This window comes from Sarcophilus harrisii, chromosome 1, assembly GCF_902635505.1.
Source record: "Sarcophilus harrisii chromosome 1, mSarHar1.11, whole genome shotgun sequence".
NCBI lineage: Eukaryota > Metazoa > Chordata > Mammalia > Dasyuromorphia > Dasyuridae > Sarcophilus > Sarcophilus harrisii.
The window spans coordinates 406,631,033-406,651,650 of NC_045426.1; the positions used below are offsets into that span (position 1 = coordinate 406,631,033).

At 33.8% G+C, this 20,618-nt stretch overlaps 1 protein-coding gene across 1 annotated transcript in view; it reads left to right on the forward strand.

The window, feature by feature from the left end:
• The window catches only part of BASP1 (brain abundant membrane attached signal protein 1), a 76,756-nt gene that overhangs the window by 38,602 nt on the left and 17,536 nt on the right, over positions 1-20,618 (forward strand). The gene's annotated exons all lie outside the window — the stretch shown is intronic.

Genomic DNA, 20,618 nt, shown 5'->3' on the forward strand with positions numbered 1-20,618 from the left:
GACCTTATGCAAATTATCTAACTTGATTTCTATTTCCTACTTTAACATAAACTCTTATGTCCATTTCAAGTCCAGTTTATAAATACTACCACTGCATTAGTAATAATACCCAATATTTATATAGTTTTGTCTAATTACTCCTTAGCCCTCTCTCCTCCTTTTGAATATTCCAAGACTTCAACCCCTTATATTTTCTTTTGTAATCTCTTTGGTGACCTCTTTAGCTTCCATAGATTTAATTATTTCTATGCAGATATCTCATTATATATCCAGCTCTTGTCTTCCTCTTGTACTCCACTGTCCTATCTCTGGCTGTCTGTTGGATACTTCTCAGGAGATATCCTAAAGGCTTCTTTCTTTCCAAAATCATTCTTATCTGGGAACTTATCTGTGGTTGAGTACTACTATCATTCTAGTCACCCAAGTTTATGCTCTCAATGTTCTCCAATTGTTTCTCCTTTAAAGCCCATCAGTTATGGGTGTTCACTTACCAGTATGGGAATACATATTCCCTCCTCAAATGATATGTTCTAGTCAAAGTTACTTTTTTGTTTGTTCTTTGTACATGGTACTCAACATCTTTTATGTTTGCACTAGTTGCCCATGTCTAACATGCAGTCTTTTCACCTCTCTTAAAATCCCTATTTTCTTCTAAGATTTAACTCCACTCATTCTGTATGAGACATATCTATCCCTGTGTCTATAGTGTATATAATTTTTCCTCTATGTATGGTTACATTGTAACAACCTCTATGTTGGAACATTTCCTTTATTTTCTATATTCACTTTTATGTGCTTAGCACATAAGAACTTAAATATTTTCTGGTGTTTTTATGTTACAAAAACCATGAGTTATTTGATGTTTGGAATGTACAGCTACAGATACTTTATTGAAGAGAGATAGTAGATCATGTGTATATCCATAATTTAATTTTAGCTAATGCCGTTTTAAGATTCACATATTCCAATATAGTAAAAAGGAACATTTTTATTGATTTTACAATGAAGAGAAATTAAGTTTAAAAGATTATGACTTGATTCTTGGTTTAGAAGACTAAGGAGAATAATATCCATTGTAAGATTGTATTTGTATCATATATAACTTTTCAATGCTTAGAATCAGATTAGTTTACTGTAGAACAATCTGGTTCTATTCTGCCCTCAGTACTCATGCTTTAGTAGAAAGAGCACTGCAATATAGAGATCTGAGTGTGAATAGTCAGGGTTAAAATCAGCAATTAGCTAATGTGATTTGGGCAAGTCACTCAGCCTTTGAACCCCATCTATAAAATGAGGAAGGTAATTGTGCTGTTCACTGCACAGGACTGTGAGGAACATGCTTCATAAACCTTAAATCTGTATTCGACTCTGCTATTCTTTTGATGCATTTAACTAAAACACCAGTTTAACAGGTAATTTTAAAAGAACTTTCACACTTTACATTTACACTATTAATATTATACTCTTCACTCTCAAGGTCCAAAATTCAAGTAAGGGTTATGAAAAAATGCAGACATAGAGCCCAAACCCTGATGAATCTTGGCCTCAATCCTTAACAGTTCACAACTGGAATCTGCTGACTATCTGAGAACGAACATCTCTGGTTTCAAGCTCTTGAAAGTTTGAATTTTTGGAGCTTGTGTATTAGATAGTTATTATCTTTACTGCCATTTTTGGACTATATTATATACTATGCACTATGAAATTAGACACATATCTTTAGGATTCTGGGGTAGAGTTTGTGGGAGAACTTTGGACTAACTAAAATTCTTTCCATGATTATAGTGAAATTTAAACCAAGAACTAAAGCAATTTGACACCTATTAATGATCCATGATTATATTCATAGTCCAAATATTCTTCCTCAAAACCACACAATGTGTGTGCGTTGAGAATAATCTTGGGCTGGCTTAGTTCAGAGAGAAGAAAATGTAGCTGAGTTTTGGCTTGTTCGTGTTTATAATGAAGGAATAGTGATATCATGGGATATATTGGGGTAGGGGGATATAATCTTTCCCAGATGTTTGAGCTTAAACTCAGGGGAGTAATTCTTGAGGAAGGATGGCATAGAAGAATAAAGAGAAACTTTGAAAGCTCCTAACTGGGGAGTGGGAAAGTCAACAGAATTTTAGATTTGGAAGTGATCAGAGCCTCCATTCTAAACTCATGGGATAGGAAACTAGGGCCCATAGAGATTATGGGATTGGGTCAAAAACACAGTGATGGCAAAGCAAGCTGTTTTCTTATTCTCTGCCTCAGTTTTCTATTGCAACATGAATGGATCACAAAATGTCTTAATGTAGTCTGACAAAACATGCTAACAGCCAGTTGCCAAGGTGAAGATTATACTTCAGAAGAGGGGTCAGGTCTAGCTAGCTACATGTGTCAGGTTATTATCAACCTTCTTTCTTATTCTCTGATCCTCACTGACTTTTTTTCAATAATTCTCTTTTTTCCTTTTAACCAAAATATTTCCTTTCTTACTCCTGGAGGAATACGCAAGGCTGAGGTATGGAAAACATGCATGAGTACTTAATAAAATATCTTAAATCATATTTATTCAAGCAAAGAATACTTGTTAATCCCATTTTGTGATTCTCCCTATGAGATGTATTTATTTCTGTCAGTCGTCTAGACTGTGATCACTATCTTTTCCAGGGTTACTGCCCATTTTATTACATATATTGTCCCTGTCTTATTATCTGTGTGGTATAAATGCCCACATCTTACATACTTTGTATTAGAATTATCAAATCTTCATTTAATGAGCCAAATTCCTCCGTGATAAAATTTGTTATTGGCTATCATTGTTAAAATGACATTCTGTGGTATTTTTCCTAGATGTCCTAGTAGTTTAATTTTATATGGTATAGATATTACTTAGGTTTGGAAACTGAATTATAATAAAAGACAAAAAAAAAATGTAAGGTTATGGCATCTAATTCCCCACAATTAGAAATGTTGTATGTAGTTACGGGTTGCCTCTCTTAAACCTGACCTGGCAGCTTTCAAATTGCATGTTGTGGGTTATTTTGGTATCCTGGGTAGGAGATTGTATGAATCTATACAAATTGATTCCTAGCAAGGAACTAAGTAATTACTTTTCTACTAATAGATCAAGAGAGTAGAAATGTTATTGGTAGCATTAATTTTTATTTTTTGGAGGTATCATTATGGAATTAGTTCCTGAAAACCTGAAAAGTCACAGTGAAACATGTATCTTTTATTATTAGTTCAATGAACTAGGCCTTTCAAACTGTGAAAACTGTTTCTCAAATTTTTATTGTACACAATTAGCTGTTTTTTCTATTTGTTCTTTCTTAACTTTGAAAAGTAGATTTACTGCCTATAACCTCAATAATCATAATCACAGAAGCCTTCATTGGCCAAACATAACCTTTACTTAACAGAACATTTTCATAGGCTGTCTGTTTTCTGGCTTGCTTTTTGTTCATGTATTTTGCTTTTTCTTCATATTCATTTCTAAATGTACTTTTCCCACCCCACCCTCTATCTTCCAACTTTTCTTGAGAAACAAGACTTCTCTTGCATTAAAAATTAAACTAGGAAAAAAGAACAGTGCAAGTAGACAAACCAACACAATTGAGTTTGTTTAACAGCATTTGCAACATTCCATGCTATAGTCTGCCATAGATTACAGACTTGGTCATTAAAATCTGGAAGCATTTGGTTTCATATTATTATTATTATTTTAAAGAATCATTTTAGTAATTGTCTTAATCATTTTCCTATTTCTGTTTATTTTGGTCTGCATCAGGTGTTCAGTTTTTTCACATTTCTCTAAATTTATCATTCATCATTTTTACATTTATTCTCTAGTACATTCATTAACCACAATTTGATTAGTCATTCCCAAATCAGTGGGTACCTACTTGTCTCCAGTTCTTTGCCACTTCCAAAAAAATTGCTGTGTGAGTATTTTTGTATATTAGATCTTTCTTTCAGGGAGTCTGTTTTAATTAGAAAAAGATAATTCACAAAAGAATAAGTTCATACCAGTCATTTATTTTGAAATAATTTATGGGGTATATTTGCTGGGTTGATTTATTTCAGTCTTCTAATTTTCTGCATTGTTTACATCTGACTTCAAACCCAGTTTTCAGATATTTGCTAGCTATTCTTTTAAAATAAGAGTATATTTTCAGAATTATCACAGTGAGATCCTCCATCATCAAAATGGAATTGTGTGCAGTAAGTATGTGGTGGTAATGGATAGAATGTTGGACAAGTCACTTAGCAGGATAAAAAAAATTTGAAAGTTGGAAGGAATCTCGACAACTCTTTGGTCCAATTCATACATGAAAAAAAACCATATTTATGATAAACCTGATCAAGTAATCATCTAGTCTGCTTGAAGACTTCAGTGAGGTGGAGTATTCAACTATTGTATGGCCCTAGTCATTAAGAAATTTCCTTTAATATCAAGCAAAACTTTTTGTGCCTTAGATCATTCTCTTAACACTATAAGTTATATAGGATAAATTATTTTGTTGAAGGGTGTTCCAAGGTATCTGGTTTGACAGTGATGATCTATCTATATAAGATTTCTTATTCTCTACAGTAGACCAGGAAAATAAATTTACGTATTTATGTGGAAGGCTGAAATAAAAGGTTTTCCAGATGTGTATTTGTAAACAAGATATTTGATTAAATTTAACCTTTATTCATTTTTCTTAATTAATTTTCTTAATAGTGCAACTACTAATATTTTTTCTTTATAATCTTGAATAGGCTAAAAAGATAATCAATATTGTTAATACAGTAAAATTTCATTAATTCAGGCTAATTTGGAGGTGACATTAATAGGGTTGTACCTGAGTGTGATTTGAATTCAAGTCATTTCTGACATGTGCCAACTTTATGACCCTGGGCAAGACACTTAATTTTTCAACCCTAGTTTTCTCATCTCTAAAATGAGGATAAGACATAGTGTTGTAAGACTCAAATGAGATTGCTCAAATGAGCACTATATCAAAAAAAAATCAGTTATTTCTTTCAATCAAGAGAGTCAGTTTGAACACCAAAAAATGAATTGTAGATGATTTCTTAAAAATATTCTTTTGGCTTCAGAACAAGAATTCCTTCTCTGGAATTAACAGAAGTTAAATGACTTGTACAGAGTTTTACAAGCCAGTAAATATCTGAAGCTAGGTTTGAACTCGGGTCTTCCTGACACAGACTCCACAACGCTCCATTCATAAGCTGCCTCTTCCAGTACTTAAGTACTTTTCTATGAATGATTATTTATAAAATGTTTGAGGATGCTTAAATGCCTTTATTTCCTTTAAGCATTTAAGAAATTCCTTCTTAATTTTGTTCAATTAAGAAGCTGTTAGTACTAAATGCCAGGCAACATGATAGATTCACAGTACACAGAGGCGACCCCCTACTTCTCTCTCCCTTCCCCCCCCAAAAAAAAAAAAATCCAAGTAATCCTTACCCTCAAGGAGTGTTCAGCTTGTGTGGAATGTGATGCAAATAAGTAAAGTTTAAGAATAAACATATGTAAAGTGAATTGAGAAAAGTCCCATGAAGGAGGATCCAGGAGACAAGAGCTGAGCTTTGGAGCAAGTTGGTAATTCTAAGATGTGGACATAAGAAGGTGGGGCCATCCAGGGGTACAGCTCAGGTAAAGGCACAGAAATAAGAGGTAGAAGACCATGTTTGAGGGAAAGTGGGCAATAATCAATCTAAAAAGAATAATTTGGCTGGACCAGAGTATGTGAAGAAGGAATAATAAAAGAATGTTCCCAAAGTCTTAGTTCCTTTTTTAAGTTAAGGCATTAAAACTTTTAGGACACCTTGTATGATAAGTATGGAAAGGTAGATTAAGAGATAGATTGTTAAATGCTTTAAATATTAAACAGAAATTTTCATTTTGCCCTGAAGGCAATCAACAACCATTGGAACATGTCAGAGTAGTGACATGTTCATACCTGTGCTTTGAAGATAGTCACTTTAACTACTATGGTGAGGATGTGGGGATGAAGTAAGTTAGAAAGGGGAAAAATCTGAGGCTTGATAAGAATAAAAATTACTGATTTGTGGAATCCATATTCATGAGGTAGTGAATATGATAGGGTTAATAGCTAGAAAAAAGTTGGAAAGGAGCTTTCCCTTAATAATTCAGGGAAAAGCTGATATTTATATAGCAAGATTTGCAGAGGTTTTTATACATTATCTTTTCCTGGTTCCAGCAACATTTCTGTGAAGTAGTTATTATATATAAGTTTTTGATAGATTTTGGTTCTTATTACTAAATTTAGAGAATTCTTTCACTCCATGAGAATGCTTAATGACAAAGTAGAATTAATAATACAATGATTTGATCTGAAAGTGCATCCAACATTCCATATGTTTCGTTCCCCACATCTCTTTTCTTTCTCTAGTATACCATTTGAGAGACTAAGAGAGTGGGAAAGAGGAGGGGGAGGAGAGGGAGAGAGAAGAAACAAAATAAAGTACACATAATAAATTCTTGCTTTACAGATGAGAAAAATGAATTGTTCAAAGTCATTCAGTTGCTGACTACCAGCAGTAGGATTTGAATCCAGGTTTCCAATGACTGCAGGTTTAGTAATTTCTGCTTAATCACATTTCTCTTTAATGATTATTATGTTTAACATACACACACACACACACACACACACACATTCTCTTTCTCTCTCATTTAGAATTGATTGCAGTTCAAGTAAATTGTTTTCTTAGTAAACCATGTATGCAGAATGATTTTTTTTTTCTGCTGTAATTTTCTCTCTCTCTCTCTCTCTTTTTGGGACTAAGGTAGGATGCATTGTTTTTGTAATCCAATATTGTGAATACTCCTGGGACTCCATTTAGAGCCTTTGCTTCTCTTGGCAGGTATTCACCTTCTAATGTCCAGGTGTGTCTTAAAATCAGGTATAACCAGCTTAATATGCTTGAGCTGGAGTACAGTTAATTCTTAAAAACTGTGACACAATTTCCCTTTTAACTATATGTAAAATTGACCACTGTGGGAAACAGACACACACAGACTATAGAAGGGAGAAATACAGCTTGCTCATTAACTCCTTTACTGTAATTAATTTTGCTAGACATTGACCATAAGAACTGTTTTTTTTCGCCTTCAATTAAACCATCTGAGATCATTGAATGTGTCCTGCCTGAATAAGCTAATTACTAGATACTTAGTTTCATTTACTTTGACTAAAGCTCAGCTCTGTCTCATTATAGCATGAAGGTGGACCCCCAGTTTCTCTGAAGGTTTTGTGAGAACACAAAATCTGGTATTTCTTATTATGAAAAAAAGTTTTGGGGCACATGCTCCCAGATGGCCTTTATCTCTATCAATATGATCAGCTTATCTGAATTTAAAGATGATCAGAGAGGTCACTAAGTGATAATATCTTTTAGTGGAGTATAAAAATAAAATTTACATCTTCTTGCTGTATTGAACTATTTAATTATTTGAGATTCTGCTAATTTTATATTTGATAATTATTCTATTCAGTAGTACTATTTTGCTTCTTTGGTTTGGATCTGGGATTTTTTGGGACATTTTCCCCTTTTATGTAGGTATTTTCTCTGGGAAGGCAAATCACAACCTGCCCCGCTTTTATCCTCTGTGACACTTGTATAAATGTCTTCCCATAAAATTCCCATAATGTGTTGGGAGGGCATTCTCTGGATTTCTAATTCGCACTGGATTAAAATGAGAAATAAGCAGCAGCAAGATTTGGGATTACTCTGCTATATTATCATGTAATGAAAGTCATATAAATTGTCATTTTTCTAAGTAATGTTAGTTATTATTCTTTATGGCTTTGTTTCCATTATACTAAATATTGAATACAATGATTTACATTTATAGGGCACTTCAAAAATTTGCAAAATGAATTCCTTATAACAACACTAAGATAGAACTGATGTAGGTTCTAAATGAATAAAACTATTTCTTAAGCCATCAAAAATTTGGATGTTAAAAAAGACAGGAATTCTTTCTGTTTTCTTAGCAATGGACAGATCTTTCACAATTATTCCTCAAATCTGTGAGTATTAGCAGACTACTCTTGGAATCTTTTGTCTTGATGAATCTTGCCTAATTGGAGAAATTTTACTTAACTAAATTCTAGTGGATTGAGTGAGCAAGTTGGATTTGTAGTCAGGAAGGTCTAAGTTAAAAATAGCTTTGAAACTAAGGAAGCCATTTAACTTTGTGTCTCAATTTCCACATCTGTAAAATGGGGGAAAAAAAACACAATAGTACCTACCTCTTGGAGTTGTCTTGAGGTTCAAATTTCGCAGGAGAGGGTCTCAGTGAATAAGAATGATTAAAGTTCTTGCTTTCACTGAGATTATTTAATTTTTCTTATATATTGATAGTCTTTTATGACATAAAACATTCCTGTGTGTCTGAGGTAAGGTTTCGTTTTGCAAATATAGAATTACTAGTCACATGCAAGTCAATAGAACATCTATTTGCAGACAATCTACGTGGAAAGAAATTATTTTTGCTATAGAATTTTTTTATTGTAATGGCATCATTTATTATGATTAATTTTCAGCATGATTGATTTCTTTCTTCTCCCCCCAGATAAAGGAAAAGTCCATGAGAGGTTGATAATAATTGGGAATTCTGGCACCCCTGACTCAGAATCCAATATATTTAAAGTTTATTAGATTTATTCTTACTGTCATAAATCTAGAACTGGAAGGGCCTTTTTTTGGCCATCTAATCCAAACTATTCATTTGACAAGAAGAGGAAGAAGGTCCATGGAATTTGTGATTTGTCTAATATCATATAAATTGTGGAGCTAGGATTTGAATCCAGATCCTCTAACTCTAGAGCCATCCTATTTCCACAAAAAAAGCTTTGGATAATTCATTTAGCCTTTTAGGCTTTTACTGTGGGCATTAAAGAGTTCTTGTAAGGAAATGAGTATTAAGTCTTATATATACGAACCTGAAGATGTTGGTATTATGAAATCTCTTGCCACACATTGAATGTCTAGCATTATCAGGAAATGTTGTAACCTTCACACACATATACCTTCCTTTTTTGTTACTCTTGCCAGGCAGGAAGGTGGGAGTGAGGGACTGGATGGCTGTAAATAGTAGATTGCTTTTATCACAGGAAGTAGCTTCATCAGTGTATAACTTGCCAACATACAAGGTAAAAAGTTCTATTAAATCTCATCTTTCAAATTCTACATTTTCTTAGTTGAAGATGTTTTCTTGGGACTCAACAAAACATGTCTCAACATATATTTAAAACACAATAACAAACTTGATTTGTGCTTTATGTAATTTCTGCTCTTATTTTCACAAAAGATGCTATAAAGTTTTACTTGAGGACACATAATTGGAGGATTCGGCAATATTCAGAGATAGCCCATTCTACTTTGGACAGCTCCGAGTGATGGGTGTCCTTTTTCATCAGGCCTTTATTTGTACTGTTCCTACCTAGTGGGACCAAGCAAAATAGGCCTAATTCATCATTCATATGGCAGCCCTTCAAATATTTTTTTTTTTTTTTTTTTTTATTTAATAGCCTTTAATTTACAGGATATATACATGGGTAACTTTACAGCATTAACAATTGCCAAACCTCTTGTTCCAATTTTCACCTCTTACCCCCCCCCTCCCCTAAATGGCAGGATGACAGTAGATGTTAAATATATTAAAATATAACTTAGATACACAATAAGTATACATGACCAAAACATTATTTTGCTGTACAAAAAGAATCAGACTCTGAATTATTGTACAATTAGCTTGTGAAGGAAATCAAAGATGCAGGTGTGCATAAATATAGGGACTGGGAATTCAATGTAATGGTTTTAGTCATCTCCCAGAGTTCTTTTTCTGGGTATAGTTAGTTCAGTTCATTACTGCTCCATTAGAAATGATTTGGTTGATCTTGTTGCTGGGATGGCCTGATCCATCAGGACTAGTCATCATCTAGTATTGTTGTTGAAGTATATAATGATCTCCTGGTCCTGCTCATTTCACTTAGCATCAGTTGGTAAGTCTCTCCAGGCCTTTCTGAAATCATCCTGTTGGTCATTTCTTACAGAACAGTAATATTCCATAATTTTCATATACCACAATTTATTCAGCATTCTCCAACTGATGGACATCCATTCAGTTTCCAGTTTCTAACCACTACAAAAGGGCTGCCACAAACATTCTGCACATACAGGTCCTTTCCTTCTTTATAATCTCTTTGGGATATAATCCCAGTAGTAACACTGCTGGATCAAGGGTATGCACAGTTTGATAACTTTTGAGCATAGTTCCAAACTACTCTCCAAAATGGTTGGATTAGTCACAACTCCACCAACAATGAATCAATGTCCCAGTTTTCCACATCCCTCCACACATCATATTTTTTTCCTGTCATCTTAGCCAATCTGACAGGGTGTGAGTGAGTATCTTAGAGTTGTCTTAATTTGCATTTCTGATTAATAATGACTTGGAGCATCTTTTCATATGACTAGAAATAGTTTCAATTTCTTCATCTGAGAATTGTCTGTTCATATCCTTTGACCATTTTTCAATTGGAGAATGGCTTGATTTTTTATAAATTAGAGTTAATTCTCTATATATTTTGGAAATGAGGCCTTTATCAGAACCTTTGACTGTAAAAATATTTTCCCAGTTTATTGCTTCCTTCTAATCTTGTCTGCATTAGTTTTGTTTGTACAAAAACTTTTCAGTTTGGTATAATCGAAATTTTCTATTTTGTGATCAGTAATGATCTCTAGTTCTGCTTTGGTCATAAAAACCTTCCCCTTCCACAGGTCTGAGAGGTAAACTATCCTATGTTCCTCTAATTTATTAATAAAAATAATCAATTTCTTTTGAATCAATTTCCTTTGAGGTCTACTTTTCTCAAGGTTAAACAATCCCAGATTTTTTCAGCCTCTCCTCAATATAATAGAACTCTGGATATTTTTTTTAGTTCACCAGTCTTTCCTAAAATCTAGTACTCAAAGACTGAACTCAGACCCACAGCAGTAGTTTGGCCAGTGCAATAAAATTGTTGCCTCTGTATCCCTGGACATCATGCTTTCCCTAATGAAACTTGAAACTTGAATTATTAGATATTTTGTTATTCATGTCACATTTTAAGATTTTATATTTGGAAATAAATGTAGCTTTATTAGAGTTAGAAATATTTAAAAAACAATTTAAAAATATCATTCTGAATCTGTCACAGTATAAGCTTTGTGCCATTTGCTGATCTGGTAATTTTACTTAGCACTCTCTTCATAGTTTGAGACCAACAGAAATTATTTTGCATCATTAATTTGCTGAAATAAAATGGCATGGGATTTTGAAAATAAATTAATTTTATATAACAATTTGTAATTTGGGTGAATAGGTAGGGGGGAGGGGAAATGTTTTTGTTCATTGGAAATTATTGAATTGATTTAAAGAAAAACGTTAGGTTCCACTCAATAGGTATAAGTAGGGAACTTGGATTCTCTTCTACCTACCTGGATATAGTGGAGTATAATTAAACTGTTAATAGAATTTAGGGAATCATGGGAAGACTTATGTGACCTGAAGCAGAACCAGAAAAACAATATACACAGTCTCTAGTAAAGTAAATGGAAAGAACACTGACACCAATAAATTCTGAAACTGAACATTGTGTGATTATTGTAACTGAGCTTGCTCCTGAAGAAAAAGTGAAAAATCCATTTCCCTCCCTTAATTAAAGAGGTAGGGAACTATGGATATGGAACATTGTTTACATGGAACATTGCCTACATTACAAATGAATAGATTTTGCCAAATCACTGTAAATTTTTTGTTGTTGTTACATGGGAAGTGAAAAAGGAGGAAATATTTGTAAATAAAGTTTGTGTTAAACAAAAAGATCTATCATCATAATATATTTGTAGAGAGGAAAAAAAATTATACTTTATTTTGATCTGCTATTTTCTTTAATATGTCCCCTGGCTAACTCATTAAAGTATGTTGAGAGGGCTTCATGAATTATGGTTTTGATTACATACTTCCTTAAACCTTTACCTGAGGTAACTTAATGGGGAACCATATGTGTGTATGTGTGTCTGTGTCTGTGTGTGTGAGAGAGAGAGAGAGAGAGTAAGAGTGTGTGAAAGACAGACAGGGAGAAAGTATAAATGTTATTCCATAACTTTTTTGAGGTATTCCTTGGGTATCTGTGTTGTGATAAAAGAATATACATGAAGTGTTGAGCTACTTTATCTTGCAATCCTTAAAAGTCAAAGGCACATAGAGACACCAAACAATCATAGTGTAGATATAGATTTGTCCGGGGGGGTGGGGGGGGAGGGTGTCAAAAGTTGTGATTATGCTCAAATGAGACTTGAAGTAGTTTAGTTCCTCGTTCAGACATCACACAGATCATCTGAATTAGAGGTTTTATTTGAACCCAAATCTTTGTAGCTCTCATTTCAGTAATGTATCCATGTTACTAAGCTGTCTGTACAACTTGTAGGTATCTATTCAAATTGAGGATGAAGTGGGAAGAATAGCAGTATATTTCGAGGACTACTTTATAGTCGAATGTCCTTACCTGATCTTTTACTGAACCAGTTCTATCAAAGGAAGGTGAATGCTAGGATGAACAACATTTTCTTAATTCTACCTTTTGACATTAGTTCTGGATTAGATCTGAGTTGTGTAGGTTATTAGGTACATAAGGGAAACTTTTTTTTTTTTTTTAATAAAGATGAGTTTAATTGCTGTCTAAAAAACCAGGCGTGAAATCTTGGAGTTGGCATTCCAATTCTTTACTAAGAGGTTCTCTAGAGTTGGATTATGTCTCCTAATGCTGCTTTGAAATTCAATACCAATGTCCTAAAGTTCTAATGGAAACAACCATTTTCTGGAGGTTGGGGGAAAAGATGATGTTTCTCAGTAGTGTTTCCTGTAACATTCATCTATAGCACATATATACACATTCATATGTATGTATCTCTGGAACTTGGCAGACAAATACTCTCTTTTTTTATTATAGCTTTTTATTTACAAGTTATATGCATGGGTAATTTTTCAGCATTGACAATTGCAAAACCTTTTGTTCCAACTTTTCCCCTCCTTCTTCCCACCCCTTCCCCAAGATGGCAGGTTGACCAATACATGTTGAATATGTTAGAGTACAAGTTAAGTATGTATACGTGCCCAAACCGTTATTTTGCTGTACAAAAAGAATCCGACTTTGAAATAGTGTACAATTAACCTGAACCTGTGAAGGAAATCAAAAATGCAGGCAGACAGAAATAGAGGGATTGGGAATTCTCTGTAGTGGTTCATAGTCATCTCCCAGAGTTCTTTCCCTGGGTGTAGCTGGTTCAATGCATTACTGCACTATTGGAATTGATTTGGTTCATCTCATTATTGAAGAGGGCCATGTTCATCAGAAGACAAAATACTGTCTTGCAAACCTTTATTTTGAAGGAGGTAAAATAATTATTTGATTTAAATTAACATTCTTAAATAAATTATAAATCTGTTAGTTTCTATTCTAATGAGATATGTCTATGTGTATATATGTATGGTACATGTGTATAAATGTGTGTTTCTATTTGTTTGTGTATTGGCTGGTCAGAAGTCAGAAGACTGTCCATAAGTAACAGTAGATTAGGTAATTCTGGTCCCTGGTTTTAAATTTCACTTACAAAGATGTTAAAAAACTTTCAGATTAATGAAGTGCTATTGGTGACTTGATAAAGAAATATCATTTTATCTGTGGGAAGAATCTCTTTATTATGCAGTTGCAATACCCAAGATTTAATTACTGTGGGCCAGTATTCTGGTGTTTCTGCATTTATGCAGTTTGGCCTTTGGACTGCTTATCACTGGACCCCCTTGAAGGCTTTTCAACTTGATATGATCCAGTAATTGGCTAGCAAGCTGTTACAATGAGGACTTATGGGGTGACTTTAGAGGAAGTTACCTAACATGAAATGTAAAAATATTAGCCATGACACAGAACTTAATGAGAAATCTTTTTCAGGACCTCCTTAATCTATTAGAAAATGAAGACAAACACTAGGATAGAGAGAACCCTTGTTTCCACTATACTCAATTCAAATGTGAATAAGTCTTTTGATTATTACTATTTTTTTAATACAGATTTGTCTCCTTTAGAACATATTGTAATAACGTTCGTTTTCTGAGTCATTCTTGTGTTCTGCATCTTTGGCATTTAGCCTTTCCAATTTGGTGCTTCTGTTCATATTTTTATAAAATTTTTTTTTAGCAAGACAGATTTTTATCCTTTTGGGAACACCTGCTTCTTTTAAAAGGCAACTTATGCTACATAGATGACTTTCTAATGGGCTGCGCCACAGTAGTAACACTATAACTTCTGGCAACTTGAGCCCCTTCAAACACAGCTCAGATTGTGGTAGTAGAAACTGAGTAGTGGACCGCTAACAATAGCTGTCACAAAAGCCCCAACTCTTCCTTATTTATTGATTTTCACTTGGTATAAACAAGTTTAGAAATTTATCTACAAAGATCTGGGAAGTATTTGTTAGCTGAAATCATAGTATATGAATGCAATTCAATGTTTTGTGCAATAATAGATGGTAGCTATGAGGAGTTCAGAAAAGTTATAGGGAAAGTTTATGGAAAAATTATATGAACTGACTTAGTAACATGGGGATAATTAGAAGAACCAGCAACAACAGTAATGCAAATAAAAAATCCACTAAAAAGAATTGGTACTTTGAGTAATTGTGATAACTAATCTGAGCTGAGTTTTAAACATAAAACGAAACATCTTATTGGGAGAAATGGAATACTACTAGGACAGAATATTAGACATTTTCATATAGTTCACTGTTGATTATTTATGTCCAACTATTTTTCTTTGTTATAAGGGAAGATTTGGTTCCAGAAGGAATTGTGATATAAAAGAGAAAGATTTTAATAAAATTTATGGTTATTTTTAAGAAATTAAGTATTCAAATTCAAAACAAACCAGCAATGATATTCATAAAGTTTCCTACTGATCCACAGATGATTAGGAAAGTAATACAATTAAAGAAAAAGTAGAAATTAGTATTTCTGCACAACAGAAATTTAAAAACAGTTTGACAAGCCAATATGGAAGGAAAAAGACAATTTAAAAGGAAATATGGAAACAGAAAATATATTACAATACAATATAATGATATATCTTCATAATGATGAGTCTAAATCATTTTCAAAAGGTTAAATTACATTTGGGTTCTTCTGTTTAAAATGGTAGGAAGTATATATGATGCATTTTAGATATGTGGTCTTCAAATATGATGAACATTCTTAAAATGTTGATGCTTAAAAAGGTAAGTTAAATTGACAGGGAGCAGTTTATTCCCTATGAATGAAAGAAATCAGACCATATTACATTTATCACTAGCATTTCAAATCATTATAAACAGCCTTACTTTTCTGAGAAGGTAAGACTTCTGAAGAATTTTTACCTGTCTGTGTTAAGTGTAATCTTAGGTTTAAGCATCTGTGTTTTTCTTCCCTGTTCCTTTACTCAGATCAAAAAGTTGTTGACTATAGATGTGGTCTGTTTTCTTTAGTTGCCTTTTTTTGGGGGGAGGGCACCCTCCTCCCCCACCAAAGACAACTTTACTTACTTGCTGGTCTCTTTGCCAAGTTCTTTTTGCTACTTACTGCGTACTTTCTGATCGTAGTGAAGTGTTATCATTTTTTATTTGGGAATTGCTAGAGAAAAAAAAAATTAAAATCCAGTAATGAATTCTCTAAAGTTAACTAGACTTGACTTCATATGAATACACCAGCAATATGACTGTAGCTAAAAGCTTTCCAGATTAGGAGGACCACCTTGGGCTCTTTTAGTATATAATGAAGAATCAGAATAGCACTTTTGTGGGGTGGGGAGGTAGGAATTCACTTTTCTTACATAAACAGAAATGATTTTTTTTTAAAATTTTAATCTGTTTAGAATTGCTTGAGAATGACAGATTGGGCCACCATGTCTAAGGGAGAAAAGGGAGTTAAATGATCTTGGATGGTTTCTCATTCCTGAGCTCCAGTTGTAGTTTAATTATACTCTGGAGTTACTGACTAAAACGGCAGGTTGGAACACCCATCTCTTCTCCCACCCACCCCATTAAAATGGTGTATTCAAGGGCTTTTGAAAAGACCACTGGTTGTTAAGTGTAAAAACATAATGAAGTGCTGTACTCTGATTCTAAAAGCATATCAAGGTATTGATAATGAATAATGACTTGTCTTCTAATGTTATTTGCTAGATGTAGTAGGATGATTTTGAAAATTAAAAATAGCCTTACCTAATGTCTGTGATAAAAACAAATTATTTATAGAGAAACATAGCTAAGTATTTTATACTAACTTATGTAGTTTACTTGGAGCTATTTAAATTCAGAAATAACATCTTATATAACTTTTCCATACTAGGCATAAGTGATTTCATAAAGCCAAATTTGTGTCAGACTTGCTGTGGTTTTTCTCATTCTTGTTCAAATATAAGAAGGATCAAAATGGCAGAGGAAAGGAGTTTTTCATCTATATGGATGTCAAAGACTTGGCATTCTCATAGTATGAAAGATGAGTGAGTTATTTGACCCATTTTATTTTAGACCTGATGCCAAGTGGAAAACTTAAGTGCACAAATTTTATACTTAAATATTTTTCAAACTAGTGTGTTCAAAAGTCAGTTTTGTCTTCATAGCATGTTTGAGCTGGAAAACTGCATTGTTTCATTACTATTTGTTTGTATTGAGCATTAAATTAGCTTCTATTATGAGGATTTAAAAATATATTGTTCTATCCTTGAAGCAGCTTTCTTAAACTGAGCAGTCAGAGTTACATTGGGAACTAGAAATTGGATGTCTTGCCTTCCAACACATTGTTCCTAGTTGGAAGGTAAAGTACAGAGTGTGCTCTGGTTATCCATCATTCACCCTGGAAAGATTTAAAGAGGTTTGTGAACAATATGGAAATCGGTGTAAATGAAAGCAGTAAAACACCAGAGTACATATAACCTCAGGTGAGAGGTTCTTTAGAGAGGAATGACCCAATTCTTTAGCAGTGGAATAATATCAATAAGGAAAGTGCTGGTATTGTCCAGAACAGAAAGGAAGTAAAAGTTGTATTTCTAAGTGAAGATTTTTTTTCTCCCTTCAAAAGAAAATTATTGGAGAAGCATTGGCTTTGGAGTCAGTAGAACTTGAGTTCAAATTCAGCCTCAAACAGTTAACACTTATCCAAAGTTAATAAGCTGTCAAAAGTCATTTGAGAAAGAATTGAAAACAAGTTAACAATTAGCTTTTGTAAAAGACTAAGATACATTACTTACTATATGTACTATAAGTAGAAACATTACTTCACAACATTTCACTGATACATTTTATTTAATAGCACTTTTGTCTTCAGGAAGAGTGAACTCAAGCTTAATATAATTTTTTTGTTTTGTTTTGTTTTTTGTTTTTTTGTACAGGTTTATTAAATACAATTGATTCAACACCATCTAGACCCATCTCAACATCTATGCACACATATTTGCTTATGCTACCATTCTACTGGAAAAAATTAGAACTAAATTTAGATTTAGTTCTAGGATTTAGAACTAAAAAAGACTTTGCTGGTCAACAAGTACAACCTCTCATTTTATAAATGAATACCCAAACCAAAAGAGCAGCATCAATCACATGGGCATGCATAGTATCTGAGGCAGGATTTGAACTTAGATCTTCTTAACTCCAAGAGGTCTGGGACATTTTCCCATTAGTATAATTTTACTCTTAATGGATCAAAGCCGGATGTTTTTCACTTTTATTCTGAAGCATTATTAAGAAATGTTCCACAACAAAATTACTTTGTATTTGCTTACTTGTGTATATAACTTCCCAAGTAGAATGTAAACATCTATTCTATTTAACTTTTGTCTACTGTATGTATAGTGCCTTGCACTTAGTAGGTACTTTTATTAAAGTGTTAAATTATATAAAATGGTTATTTTTTCTACTTTAAAAAACATATTAAATTATAAGCACTTTGAATGAATGATTAAAAATACATTTATTAAGTGTCATGTATTTCAAATGTGGGCTATACAAATTCTTTCTGTATGTGTGTATGTCTGCCTCAATTTGTAATTACTGCCTTAAGGAATTTCTTTTCTAATTACAAAGGACAACACAAGGTAGTCTGAGAAAGGAGTTTTGGTGTGGGAAGTCTTAGGGCTGATGAATCGATCCATATAGCCATCCTTATGGTCAACATGGTGGCTGTGTGATCCAACAGAAGTCATTTAATTTCTCACTGCTCTAAAATTTATATGTATGTCTACGTCTGTCTCTCCCTTTTCTCTATATTGGTCCCTGCCCAGTTTAAATCAATGCATTTTCCTGTTTATCTTTATGCAACAGGCTCTTTAACAAAGAAGTCATATCCAGGTTTAAAATTCTAGAGTATTAACCTAAAAAAAAATTACTTGGTAAAAATTCAGTTTCTTTGCTCTCAAAATAATAGCTTCTTCACTTTTCTTACAAGAATATAAGAGGGGCAGCTAGGTGGTGCAGTGGATGGAGCACTGGCCCTGAAGTCAGGAGGACCCGAGTTCAAATCTGCCTTCAGACACTTAACATTTCCTAGTTGTGTGATCCTGGGCAAGTCACTTAACCCCAATTGCCTCAGCAAATATATATGGAAGAAATAAAGGAAAGAGTTGTAATATGCACAGGTAAACTGAGGTGTTTACTAAATTGAGCCTAACTCAGGAGAGATAAAGCGCGATAAATCGAATCCAACTGGTTTCCACACAGAGAGTAAGGGGCCAAAAGTTGGAGGTCATATTAAGAAAAGGAATAAATGATAATTGAGCCTTCTTTTTAGGTATATGTGACAACGTATTGATGGAGCATTGTAGTCAGCCAGCACTATAGTGATTTATTTTTCTGCTCCAAGTGTCAACCAGACTGGGATGTGTTATCTTTTAGAGAAGCAGGAGAGGGATTCAGATAAAGATGAGAACTCATCAGTGAACCTCTGAAGTAGAGCTTAATTGGCCTGCTTTTGGGGGAAATCTAGGTAATACAGCCTTTCTGGGGAAATCCCTAGTTAGGTCTACATGGATTGTCCTAAGATAAGAATAAGAATAAAATGAGTCTGGAATTGCCCCAGCTAACATGGAGAGTAGCCAGTTTACCTAGCCATTTGTCTTAGGAAAGCCAGTGATTTTTATCTTTAGAATATCCCCAAAAGTGCCAAAGAACACAGAGAGGAAGTTAGGTCAAAGTGCATCGAGGCTTCTTGGGTGAATCTTCCCAGCTCTCCTTTCTTGTCCCTCAGCCCAATTATTATTATTAAACCTTTTTATTTTCAAAACATATAGACAATTTTGAACATTCACCCTTGCAAAACCTTGTGTTCCAATTTTTTTCCCCTTCCTTCCCCTCTTCCTCTTACCTAGACAGCAAGTAATCCAATATATGTTAAACATGTGCAATTCTTCTATATATATTTTCACAATTATCATTCAGCCCAATTTTTGAGTTCTGTTTAAGCCACTTTTCTCCTTTGCGGGACCAAAACTGCTTTGAAGTCTCTAGCTAGAAATATCTCATTTTTAACCTCACAGCAGTCCTGGGAGGGATAGCTGCTACTGTCCTTGGCAGACAGATTTTTGTGATTTGCTTGTGGTCACATAACTAAGAAGTATCTGAGGTAAGAATTGAATTCAAGACTTTATAACTTGGGTTCCAGAACTCTGTCTAGTGAGCCATCTTAGTCATGATTTACCATCAAAGTGACAAACACTTCCTTGTTTATGGGTTATTTACAAATTACCTTCCTTCTAGCAACTATGTGAGGTAGCTGTTGTATAAGCATTATTGTTTGTTTTTCACAAATCAGGAATCCAGGTTAAATGACTCTCCATAGTGACATGGTCATAGTCAGTCCAGTGCCCTTTTTTGGTTATACCACGTCGCCCTTCCATGCTAGCCAGGATTAGTGCTGGATGTTCCTAGAACATAGAGATACAATACACATGCAACTGTATTCAGCTGTTCATTAAAAATAAATGCTTGGCTATCTAGAACAATCAGCCCAATAATTTTCTCTCAAATACAAATGAGATGTAATTGAATTACAACTACTCTCAAATGACTAAGTTGCCCTAGATGTGTCATCCCTGAAAAACCAGAATGTTCATCAAAAAATTTAATCAGTTGCTTTAGAAATTCATGTCTGTTTTTCCTTCCTCAGAACTCCCTCACCCCTGCCCCCAGATGTTGGCAATACTTTTGAATTACTAAATAAAAGCTTTGACTGAGTCAGACTCTGAGAACAAAAAGTCCACCAGCGGAAGTTCTCACAATGCACTGATGAAATTTGACAGCTAAGCGTAGAAAACATTGTGTCAGAGTATGAAAGGGGGGGATATTACAAAACCATCAAAACACACTCTGCAGCCTTTTCCCTTATACCTTTAGGGAGGAGAAATCTTTTTAGATAGAGTTGACCATTTGGAGTAGTTTGTAGCAAAATCAGCAAAGAAAAACAAATTTCACTGTGTCTCTGTCTCTGACTGTCTCTCAACATTAAAGTGCTATTAGAATTAACTGGG